Source organism: Lasioglossum baleicum, chromosome 12 (assembly GCF_051020765.1).
Source record: "Lasioglossum baleicum chromosome 12, iyLasBale1, whole genome shotgun sequence".
NCBI classification, from domain to species: domain Eukaryota; kingdom Metazoa; phylum Arthropoda; class Insecta; order Hymenoptera; family Halictidae; genus Lasioglossum; species Lasioglossum baleicum.
The window spans coordinates 4,135,809-4,149,630 of NC_134940.1; positions in this window are offsets into that span (position 1 = coordinate 4,135,809).

The window sequence follows — 13,822 nt, forward strand, 5'->3', positions numbered from 1 at the left end:
TTTGTCGTTTACGCGCTGTCCTTCTCTACGTTCGGCACGCGTCAAAGAAAGCAGTATCTCCACGCTTTCTGAGACTCCAGAGGCTCATCATCCGAAGGAATACTGTACTCTGCTCGTCGAAGGAGATCTCGGATAATCGCGCGCAGAGATCTTTTGGAGGTCTCTTGCGAGATCTTCGAGAATCTATTCTCTTTCGAGAAACGGACCACGAGTGTCCACGTAGGTCGGTCCATCGTCGTTCGAGAACGAGACGATCGAGGGAAAAAGGCGTGTTATATTATCCAGAAAAATGTTATCTCCTCGATAGTCCCGTTCGGTAGGACGACGCGGCGGGGCTAGCTGTTGTTACAAAGGCTACATAGATTCGCTAGTTTTTTTTCGTGTTCGTCTCCGTTGTTTCGTCGCCAGTAAGCGTCGCGGCGCCCGCGGGAAGCGAGGCTATTTCGCCGGACGAGTTCGATCGCATCGAACATTCTGGACACCCGTTTGTCTTTGGACTGCGATCGTCGGTGAAGCAACCTCGAGCGCGCGAGCGCAGCTGACCAGTTGGTGTGAAAGGATAAATCAAACGGGGAATAGCGAGACGTCGCACGGCCAAGCTGTATACTTTGTCAGGTTAGGCTTGCGTCGGACATCTTCCGGCGCTGTCCAATCAAATCGAGTCTTACAATTAGTTGTTCCTCGCGACAACTCTTGCAATCGACGGTGCTCGATTAACCCCTTGCCCTGCGATTTATCTTACGGTTTCAGTGACTAGAACTGTTACACCTATGTGCTGCAATATAGCTGTACATTTAACAAAACCAAAAAAGAACTTTGCTTCCGTTTAAATGAAATTCATAAGAAACATCTTTATTAGACTCTGTTTATAGAATTTTGATCACGAATCTGACACGATATTGCAGAGCAAGCGGTTAAACGAATTTTCTTCGACACACTTTGCGTAGACCCAACAAGCTTTTAATTTAACAGGCTGAGTGCCACGCCAATGCTCACAAAAGTCACATTAAATTCGAGAAACGACTTATTCGATGGTAGAAGAATAGAAAAGACAAGGTTGATCGTCGCAAGAATTTTTGTAAAGTTGCTTTGCTTAACCCTTTGCCGTACCACTCTCTTTTTTATCACCAATTATAATTATATTTATATTTACATGTCGCGAAGAGAAAAGAAAATTTATACATATTTTTTGTGTGGCTACATTTATTTTAATGCTTAACCTTCGCAAGGTAATGTGGGCTCTCGAAGACCCCAGCTTCAGATTTTTGAAAAGATTTTTTCTATGAATAAAATTAAATCTGTTTGTTCACTTTTGAGATCCTGTGTTATTCTTTATCCAAAATTTATTAAAAACGAGGCCATTTATAACATTCTTCTCACCTTACTGTGTACGTGTTATTAGACCTTACCTTGCAAGGGTTAAACATTAATTAGAAACGTTAACATTCGTAACATTCATATTTGTTAGACTTTGTTCAAATCTTCATCACGAGTCTGACCCGTTAAAATACGGCAAGGGGCTAATAGACTGCAGTAAAAATTGGGTTTCAACTTCAGTGAACGAATAGCGCCGATTACATTATTATTATGACTGGGCAGCGGATCTTTGCGCAAAATAAAAAATGTTCTACCTGAATTGCAAGAACCTGGAGTGAAATAGAAATTTACTTTTTTTCTTAAGAATATTTTCTTAATAGGTTCAAATTAATATAACAGTATATTTAACCCTTGCGGTCGCGGCGTTCTCATATAAGGACATACTAAATAAAAGCTTGGTGTATCCAAATTCGGTAAGTTGTATTGTTTGTAAACGTTGTCCTCATATTGTCACAACGCGTTACACACCCCCCTCCCCCAGCCCCTTGTGGACCTCCACGGAGATATTTTATACCAGTGGTCCCAACCCCCGAAACAAATAGTACCGGGCCGCCCAAGGAACATTAAATATAATTATTGAAATACAATGAAATTAAAATTATTAAATCAAAACAATCTAAACGAGGAGATTAATCGTTAATTGCGATTAACGATTGAAGTAGAAATTTAATCGTTGATTAAATTTTTGCCCAACTCTGTCCCACACCACCCCATACAGGGGTGTACATAAATGTATTCTTTTTCCACTCATCCTTAACATAAAAAGAAGATAGCATTAGACTGTGGATGTTTTGTAAAAACACGATTCCTATAAAAACGGCGACTGAAATAATGCGACTAAGGAGGTTGTCGATCACCGAGTTGGGGGAACGTCAACTTCGTTAATTAGGTGTATTAAGTGTAATAAGTGTGACCTACGCGGGTCGGATTACGCCCGAGTTACGGCTAAATATTAATTGGCTAGATTAGGCGCGAGATTGGGACTGAATTAGGCATACGCGTGCGGTTGGCCACCCTTACGAACCATCTCTCACCCCTCATCCCTCACACTCATCTTCTCTCCGCTCGCCAGCTGCTCGTCGTCTATCCACGCGCGCAACTTCTCTCTCGAAACATCGGTTTTCCCAGAGAATTCTTTATTAGAGCGGATGCGGAACCGTAGATGCGAAATATGTAACAATGCTAGGTGTACGTTGAACCATCTGTTAGAGGATTGTTATGTATTTGGAAAAGAGGACTCTGTACTTCAGATATTATGCGCAAGGAAAGTGAAAAGGAAATGGTGGACTGGTTGGTGAAAGTAAAAAGCATAAGTAGACAGCGGATTTTATGCAGTTGTGCCAGGAATGAATAGGCGTAATTTATAATATTAAAAACATTTAACCCTTTGCACTCGGAACTATTTTAACTCGAAAATTAAACATTAGTCTCTAGCAAAATCGATTTCTTGCAAAATCCTGAGGTCGTAGACAAATTTTGAGACCAGATTTGAAATCAGCGTGGAAAAATCTACGGGAAATGAAGTACAGCATGTTCAAAAAAAATTTTTTCCGCGCTTAGTATTGGAAAAACCACAATTTTCTCGAAATTGTGCAAGTTTAACGAATTTTCTCAACGTTAAAAAACGTTCTTACCCTAATCTCCCTATTTTTCCCATATTCTGCAAAGTTTCAGCTTTAATTTTTAAAAAATTTCATCGCTCTACCTCATTTCTATCGAAAGTTCTTCGATTTTGTCTCCGATTTTGACGAAAGGTCCCACTGTGCGCCGCACTCTAATTGGTCAGTGTTTTTCGGTAATAACCCCTCAACAAAGCCGCGGAGAAGATTTTCGCAAAGGAAGAACTTGCTACAAATGGTCCCAGGAATCTTTCAACGAAATTCTGTATATAGCTCCTATAAGTTCAAGCGAATAAAGACAACGTTTATTTTGCAGAAAAATCCGCAGTCCAAGAAATTCTTGGAAATTCTTGAGAAGTTGGTCCAACGACTGAGAAAAAGTGGCCCAGATACGAGCGAACTTGCGTAAACTTCCGAGAATCCGCATATATTTCGATGCCGGTCGTTCAACGTCGAGATGCATCCTCATGAAATCCCGAAACGACGAAACGTTAGATGAATCAGCCGCGTGGGGTGCCGTGAATCATCGAGTTTTATGCTCGCCACGCTTCCCCGAATCCAAACAAACAAAAGAACACACGCGCCCGATGACGGGGGGAATTTCGCAGCGGGGATCGCTGTTATTTTACCATTACTATTGGGTTGGCAAATAAGTTTGTTCGGTTTTTTAGAATGGAATAAATCGCAAAAACCGAACGAACTTATTTGCCAACCCAATATTATAACTAGCCAATGCGAATGTTTACGCGTTTATGGAGTTCGCAAGTTTGCAAAATAGTAGAAAGCGCGATTACGTTACGGAATCGCTCGATGATACAACGAGCGATCCTCGTATACTCCCATATTTCTTATCGTTAGACAGCGGCCTTTCATGCCAGATAGAAATTGTTTCGATTAATTGCAAGGTGTACGATCTACATGGACATTTCAGTCTTTTTTCAATCATTTCAAAGAGTGAAAATGCTGTAAAAGCGCGTTTAAACTTAAATGTCTTGGCTGTCTTGCATTTGATCCACCTATTTTAAACGCATCAAATCCATAGTCTAATGGGCAGGAAATATTCTATGGCTTATTTTAATAACACTGTTCGACAGCCAAAAAGTATTCCGATTCCCACTATACGATTCTTATAGAGTTTTTCGCGCTGATTCCGAAGCTGTCCTTAATTTTTTCCCTAGACTATTGTATATATATATATATATACATACATGTACAAAGAATGTCTGACAAAAAGAAGATGTTCGCTTTTAAACTGTGTATGAAATTTTAAAATCGTGACTTTAACGACCAATAACGATTAAAAAAAATTATTTACACATTATCTAGTAAACTAATCCTTCTAGTGTCTGACAAAAAGAAGATGTTCGCTTTTGAAATGTGTACGGATACTTTCTACACCGACTGTATGTTTTTTCTTACGTAACCGATTGAAAATTGCAGAGATGGGAAATTGAAAAATGTATCAACTCGTCCCCCCGAATGTTTTCGCGTTCGGCGTATCATTTCGGAGGAAGTCGTGTTTAGAAAACATGGACTCTCTCGCGGTCCCCTGTCTCTTGGCTCTTGGCCCTCCGCTCTCGGCTCTTGACTCTCGACTCTCGGCTCTCGAGTTCCCCGGATAAAATACAAGGCGCTTCAATTCAAGGATCAACGGTTCTAAACGAGCGACGCGTGTCGCTCGGAATGAGTCATCCGACGTAAACGAATCGCAATATGTAGTAAACTTATCGACGTATGTAGTTGTGTCGCTACCACTACCGCCACCGTCACTGTCACCATCACCGACGTCACCGTCCCCGTCACTGCCACCACCACCACTACCACCACGCGGACACGCGTTGCCATTGTCAGTGTTTTCAAACACGTGATCGGCAAGACCGCGCGGCGAATCACGGACAACGGCCCCCAATCTGCCGGCAAGCAGCTCTCGCGTGAACTAGATCGTGTGTTTAGTCTATTGCGGACGCAGCGACAGAAATTTTTGCATACAATCGGTGTACAAAGTATTCGTACACATTAAAAAAACGAATTACTTTTTCAAAATTGGACCTGACAGCTTGAGTATCTTTTCAGACGTTAGAAGGATTAGTTTACTAGCTAATGTGTAAATAATTTTTTTTTAAATTATTATTGGTGGCAATTGCGAAGGGAATAGTAAATGTCACGATTTTTAAATATTTTATCTGTACCTGTAATGAGTAAGTTATATACATACTTGTACAAAGTTTCATCGAAATCGGTCAAGGGTGTTATGAAATGTAATTGATTGAAAATAGCAAAAATCGTGGTTTTTACTGTACCCTTCATAATTGCGACCACTAACAATAAAAAAAAAATTATTTACACATTACCTAGTAAACTAATCCTTCTAAAGTCTCCAAAAAACTCAAGCTGCTGAGTCCAATTTTGAAAAATTTATTCGTTTTTGAAAGGTGTACGTATACTTTCTACACTTTATATCAAATATGAATCTACAGGGTGTCTCAAAATTAGGTCCGGAGCCGAAAATGGGAGGTTCCTGAGATCATTTCAAGCGACATTTTCCTTTGAAAAAATGTCGTCCGTGGCTTCGTTAACGAGTTATTAACGAAAAACACGGACCAATCAGAGCGCGAGCTAGACGCGTGCAGCCCGGCGCGCCGGCAGCCGAGTGTCGGTGGCACGCCGCGATGTCGTAACGAACAAAAGTTTCTCGATGATGTGAATCCTCACCAATTTCGATAAGCTTCGGATATGTTGTCAATACCATGATTCTGAACAACATTTCCCTTCACAGTTTCTGTCGATCGGCTTTAGTTTACGATATTATTGTAAAAATTTGTAATTATAATCGATCGATGTACTATTTCCTATCCGATTTCGATAATTTTTGGATATGTTGTCAATACCATGATTCTGAACAACATTTCCCTTTACAGTTTCTGCCGATCGGCTTTAGTTTACGATATTATTGTAAAAATTTGTAATTGTAAATCAATCGATGTACTATTTCCTGTCCGATTTCGATAAGCTTTGGATATGTTGTCAAGACCATGATTCTGAACAACATTTCCCTTTACAGTTTCTGTCGATCGGCTTTAGTTTACGATATTATTGTAAAAATTTGTAATTGTAAATCAATCGATGTACTATTTCCTGTCCGATTTCGATAAGCTTTGGATATGTTGTCAAGACCATGATTCTGAACAACATTTCCCTTTACAGTTTCTGTCGATCGGCTTTAGTTTACGATATTATTGTAAAAATTTGTAATTGTAAATAGTTCGATGTACTATTTCCTATCCGATTTCGATAAGCTTTGGATATGTTGTCAATACCATGATTCTGAACAACATTTCCCTTTACAGTTTCTGTCGATCGGCTTTAGTTTACGATATTATTGTAAAAATTTGTAATTGTAAATCGATCGATGTACTATTTCCTATCCGATTTCGATAATTTTTGGATATGTTGTCAATACCATGATTCTGAACAACATTTCCCTTTACAGTTTCTGCCGATCGGCTTTAGTTTACGATATTATTGTAAAAATTCGTAATTGTAAATCGATCGATGTACTATTTCCTGTCCGATTTCGATAAGCTTTGGATATGTTGTCAAGACCATGATTCTGAACAACATTTCCCTTTACAGTTTCTGTCGATCGGCTTTAGTTTACGATATTATTGTAAAAATTTGTAATTGTAAATCGATCGATGTACTATTTCCTGTCCGATTTCGATAAGCTTTGGATATGTTGTCAAGACCATGATTCTGAACAACATTTCCCTTTACAGTTTCTGTCGATCGGCTTTAGTTTACGATATTATTGTAAAAATTTGTAATTGTAAATAGTTCGATGTACTATTTCCTATCCGATTTCGATAAGCTTTGGATATGTTGTCAATACCATGATTCTGAACAACATTTCCCTTTACAGTTTCTGTCGATCGGCTTTAGTTTACGATATTATTGTAAAAATTTGTAATTGTAAATCGATCGATGTACTATTTCCTATCCGATTTCGATAATTTCTGGATATGTTGTCAATACCATGATTCTGAACAACATTTCCCTTTACAGTTTCTGCCGATCGGCTTTAGTTTACGATATTATTGTAAAAATTCGTAATTGTAAATCGATCGATGTACTATTTCCTGTCCGATTTCGATAAGCTTTGGATATGTTGTCAAGACCATGATTCTGAACAACATTTCCCTTGACGGTTTTTGTCGATCGGCTTTAGTTTACGATATTATTGTAAAAATTTGTAATTGTAAATCGATCGATGTACATACTATTTCCTCGCCGATGTCGATGAGCTTCATTTCAAAGGAAAAAGATATTTAAAACATCGAATTTATAACATATTTCAAAGTCATCGAAATCGGTGAGGACCCACATCATCGGCAACTTTACCCGAACGATAGAAGAAGCACAAACTTATTGAATTAAAAACTCACTTATTCAGCCGTAAATCCATTTGACTACCACATACAACCACCACACTTTTACGTAATTGTTGATCTCGTAGCACACTTTTATAACTCGTATCGATATCGAACGAAATTACTTACTCCGACGCGGAAAGAGTTCGATGCTCTTCGCGATGCCGCGCGAAACTGTGCTCTCCCAGCGTACAATGTATTCGATGAAGGCGTCGTTTAAAACAAATGAAATCGTTCCCAAGGAGATATTGATTTTTCGAGAATCATATGATTCTCGAAAACACCGATTCGAAGATTATGTAAAAGTGTGGTGGTTGTATGTGGTAGTCAAATGGATTTACGGCTGAATAAGTGAGTTTTTAATTCAATAAGTTTGTGCTTCTTCTATCGTTCGGGTAAAGTTGCCGATGATGTGGGTCCTCACCGATTTCGATGACTTTGAAATATGTTATAAATTCGATGTTTTAAATATCTTTTTCCTTTGAAATGAAGCTCATCGACATCGGCGAGGAAATAGTATGTACATCGATCGATTTACAATTACAAATTTTTACAATAATATCGTAAACTAAAGCCGATCGACAAAAACCGTCAAGGGAAATGTTGTTCAGAATCATGGTCTTGACAACATATCCAAAGCTTATCGAAATCGGACAGGAAATAGTACATCGATCGATTTACAATTACGAATTTTTACAATAATATCGTAAACTAAAGCCGATCGGCAGAAACTGTAAAGGGAAATGTTGTTCAGAATCATGGTATTGACAACATATCCAAAAATTATCGAAATCAGATAGGAAATAGTACATCGATCGATTTACAATTACAAATTTTTACAATAATATCGTAAACTAAAGCCGATCGACAAAAACCGTCAAGGGAAATGTTGTTCAGAATCATGGTCTTGACAACATATCCAAAGCTTATCGAAATCGGACAGGAAATAGTACATCGATCGATTTACAATTACGAATTTTTACAATAATATCGTAAACTAAAGCCGATCGGCAGAAACTGTAAAGGGAAATGTTGTTCAGAATCATGGTATTGACAACATATCCAAAAATTATCGAAATCGGATAGGAAATAGTACATCGATCGATTTACAATTACAAATTTTTACAATAATATCGTAAACTAAAGCCGATCGACAGAAACTGTAAAGGGAAATGTTGTTCAGAATCATGGTATTGACAACATATCCAAAGCTTATCGAAATCGGATAGGAAATAGTACATCGAACTATTTACAATTACAAATTTTTACAATAATATCGTAAACTAAAGCCGATCGACAGAAACTGTAAAGGGAAATGTTGTTCAGAATCATGGTCTTGACAACATATCCAAAGCTTATCGAAATCGGACAGGAAATAGTACATCGATCGATTTACAATTACAAATTTTTACAATAATATCGTAAACTAAAGCCGATCGACAGAAACTGTAAAGGGAAATATTGTTCAGAATCATGGTATTGACAACATATCCAAAGCTTATCGAAATTGGCGAGGATTCACATCATCGAGAAACTTTTGTTCGTTACGACATCGCGGCGTGCCACCGACACTCGGCTGCCGGCGCGCCGGGCTGCACGCGTCTAGCTCGCGCTCTGATTGGTCCGTGTTTTTCGTTAATAACTCGTTAACGAAGCCGCGGACGACATTTTTTCAAAGGAAAATGTCGCTTGAAATGATCTCAGGAACCTCCCATTTTCGGCTCCGGACCTAATTTTGAGACACCCTGTAGATCCATAGTTATCGGATACGGATCTGAATTGTTTCCGTTGGAAAAGATAAAACTAATTATTTTCCAAGCAACGATCTTATATACCAGAGTTAAACAAATGAATTTCATATAATTAGCCTCGTTTTTAATAAATTTGTGATAAAGAATACCACAGGATAAAAAGTCAACAAACAGATTGAATTTTATTCATATAAAAATTCTTCCGAGACCCCACATCACTTTGCGAAGGTTAAACAAAGCGTCGGGTATTGAAATGCACACGTTTAACAAATGGAAAACCGTTTCTACAATCATTGAAACGATAAAAGTGTAAACAACCGGTGCCCCCCTCCCATTGGTGTCGATTCTATTTAAAAGATCTTTTCAAAGCCGTGACCTTGGCGCCTCACCCCCGAACTCCGAGCCAACGAGTCTCCGGTTATCGTAATCGTGGCTCGTAAAAAAAAGAAAGAATTCAGGTCACCGATTAGCTTGGTCCAGAGTACTCCAGAGTATGGAGCCTGGAGAGTGGCGAGGAGGAGAGAGGAGAGGCGGAATTCTGGAACGCGCGACAGCTCGGCGGTGTGTCAAACCGGCGGAATTTGAAAAAGAAGTTTGGCGTCGCGTCAAGTAAGGTTACAAGGTTAAGCGCGCTCGTTGCACCGTATTTATAGCGGAGGCAATTCAGATCAAAGTGGTCTCAATCTTGACAGACACACACTCGAACACATAGACACATCCTCTCTCTCTCTCTTTCTCTCTCTTTGTATCTAACCCTCTCGGAAGAGCAGTTCAATCTGCGGCTGGACACCTCGCCGATTGGCGAAACGAATTCCAACGATGCAGTTATAATATCATACTCGAGTTCATCTTACTCCAGTTACACCATTGATAAAATTGTCGAACTCTACGTACACTTCCAAAGAAAAAGATAGCACACACGTGCCATCTCTAATTTCTCGCGTTAAGATTGTGCTAGCGTAAATAGAAACTCTGTGTAGTGTGTGAAACATACACAGTAACTCCCACTAATATTCGGACACTCTTAAAAACACCGTAACTTTTCAAATATTGGACTATGCGATTTGAACTTTTTTCGAAAGCTCGAGCAATTAGTTTGCTACAGGATGTGAAAAGAAATTTTCTCAAAAATTCCAGTTGACCGGAATTGTAGAGGAAATACTAAATGTTGCATTTTACAACTTTTTTATTATATTGAAATCTTAAAAAATACGTTTTGTAGATCTGTGTCAATTATATGGACTGTGAAAGTTTCATAGAAATCGGTTGATGCGTGAAAAAACGACAGGCACTGAAAGATGTAAGAATACTTAGAATTACTGCAGTTGGAGGCCAAAATCGCGAAAAACTGCAATTTCTACCACGTTTTTATTAGCTCGCTTTCTTGTTTGTTTGTTTGTCTGTTTGTCTGTTCGGTGGCAAATTTTGCAATTGATTTTAAACTAACTTCCTGTGATGAGCTAGAGACTTGAAATCGGTTACATGGCTCAGAACTGGATGACAATGCATTATTCAGAAAAACAATTTTTTAAAAAGTCTATCCGTTTCGGAGAAATAACAATTAAATATTACCATGTTTAAACGTTTGTAACTCATTACAACGTCGACCGATTTTGATGAAATTTTCAGAATATGTTTAATTGATACAGATCTACGAATCGTGTTTTCTAAATTCTCCATATAAGCCAACATAAAAAAATTTGGAAATACAACTTTCAGTATTTTCTCTGCAATTCCGACAACTAGCAGTATTTTTCAAAAATTTCTGCCACGTTGTGTAGCAAACCAATTGTTCTAACTTCTCAAAAAATGTCAAATCGTATATTCCAATATTAAAAAAGTTATAGTCTTTTTAAGAGTGTCCGAATATTAGTGGGAGTCATTGTACAGAGGCCGTATATCTCGGTCCAGAGTTTGAAAAGTGCGAAAAAAATTATTTTCCACAAAGAAAAATTCTATTAAAAATTCTATTTCCATTTCTATTCTGCTATTATCGTTTCCACGGAAGAATGGCGACTACAGCGCCGCCGTCGACAAAAGATTCGACAAAACGAACTCGTACAGGGGCAATTCGACGCGGAGCAGAATTTGTACTTCAATACTCGTCGTACAGCGTGTATTTTTCGCGGAAATTGGATAGCTTGATAATAAGGTGGTGATTATGCGAGATTGAATTGGCTAATTGATGGTTGAACGAGGCACTGCAAGAACAGATCTTCCTCTATCAATGCTATCCGAGACGGAGTTAACGTGATATCGGATTGAAGCTTGTCTGCAGAACGATCCCGTGGATAATTAAAAAGCGGAATGATCTCACGCGCGTCGTTCCAACCAATGAAACCGTTGAGTCACGACGTAGAACCAATGGTTATTAGTATTACATGTGTAAGTACGTGCACAGTTGCATCTTGTTCTTGTTATTCCCTCTCTTCGCGTAATTAACCTGCCGATAGCAAAGCTCGATACTGGCTCAATTTTTCTAGTTACGTACACCATTGCGCAAAAGATAAAAGCATCCGGCCATATTTAATAGAAAAGCATAAAAAATGAAATAAGAACACAGTCAGTTTTGAAAAAGGACTCCAATGTTTAATTGAATTGTTCTGAGAATATGTGTTATTGTTATTGCGGATCATCTAATACTTTAAATGCAATAAATCAATCGTGATCAAGATATTGTTTGTAAGCATTCCGAATAATTTCCTTTAAACTGAAGGACATTTTTTAGGAAGAGAAGAACTTTTTTTAGGAAATTCCGAACTACAAAAAAGTTCTGATCACTGGAACCGTAAAACAAGTCGTAGGGCGAGGCGTTAACAATACATATTTAGTAAAAATTGTGGGCAGTATCGCGAACTATAATACATTACATTGCGCTAATGTTTTACGACAAAAACCTTTTCCGTTTTGATACTTCTAGAATTCGATTTTTCCGCACTGTTGCGAAGAAGCGACTTCCGCTGCTCGTTTTCCGCAGAAAGCCATTGTCGTCTGCACAAGGTACTCGTTGCAGAGAAGATAACGTTGTGTAAGTAAATCCGTGAGAATCGTGGCGATTAGGCGACGAACGGTGTTCTCGAGTAATAAAAGAAACGATTGACAGAAAAATGATATCGAGAAAGCGAGGCGTAAGCGATAAGAGACCAGAGAGACACGTTAACCTTGTTATTATCATCGCTCGTTTATCGGAGTAACAACGTGAATCACGGCAGACGAGTGCATTGGAATCGGAACGATTAACGCACCGACAGAGATACTGGAGTATCGCGAACAATCTGAATCACCGTTTAGAGCAGGCATGTGAAACACGCCGCCCGCGGGCCGCACACGGCCCACAGTGCGGCCGTCTTGTTTGGATTTACCAATCCCTTCAGAAATGTCTCTAGTGTATGAAACAAATGCCGGAAATCTAAAATTAGCACGACAAACGACAGGAATCATGTTTGCATAAGTGCTCGTGCACAAGAGCTCGTTAGAGAGCTCATCGGAGAACTCACGCGAGACCTGGCCCAAGCAATTACTGACTTTCTGTAATCGAGAACGTTGTTTTGCGTCCTTTCTTTAAATTATGAATATGGAAGTTATCGAAGAAGGTGAGGCATATCCACTTTTCCTGTTTCATTAACCGTTAATATAGTTTCGTAGCAATAATAAAACACTAAGTTAGAATCAAGTTTTATAGACCAGGCCTGACCAACGCGCGGCCCGCCATGTTAAGTTGTGCGACCCGCCAGGCGATTTTATATTTCCATTGAAACTTTTGTTTCTTGTCGAAACATTTTTTTCGAAGATGAAATTGACAAAGAGCTCATCAAGTGCTTAACTGATGCGAATTTAGAGAACCAGCTAACAAAAGATGTGCAACGTCTCTATTTGCTCTATTTGTTTACATCCGTTCCGTTCACAAAATAATGGTGGCCAAATCGAAGCCGCTGTTCAAGGACGATTGTTAACAGTGATAAATCATGATGGTTCTCAACTCAAGGAACGGAAGACGACGTTAAAACAATTAACATTCTTTTATAAGAGAACGGTTGAGTTGCGACCTACGGTTCCTTTGACAAGTTTGGTCCCCATGGTGAGTAGAATGCGATACAAACATAAAATGGTGTACAACCATCTGCCAACACCATGACATGAAATTTTGTTACACCCTGTACATAGAGTAGAGCAGAGAGTAGCGTTCTATAAGCGTGTAAACGTTGCAATCGATGAAACATGTCAACAATACTGTGTGTAAAGTTCCCACGATGCGGAACGAATCCTTAATTATTAACCTTTCGTAAAAATGACGATCGTCACCAGGGTTGCCACCTCTCCGGTTTTATTGGGAAAATCTCCGGGTTGTAGAAAAAATAAAAGATAATTTTATTCTTTGTATTGTTTTGCAATTAAGGGTGTCTCGTACGGCGAATTCTACTGAGGAATTTCTGTAATCTAAATATCACTTCAAAAGAGAAAATTCCTCGCTTTTTTATATACGATAAAAATTGTTAATTCCGGAAACTGATATTTTCAAATTTCCAATCGTTCTGTTCAACCCCTCGCCGCATTTTAACGAGTCACACTCTTCATGAAGATTTTCAGCAAAGTTATGTCTTTCTTTCTATTAAATGAAATAAAATTTGATTCGTTTATAATGAATATT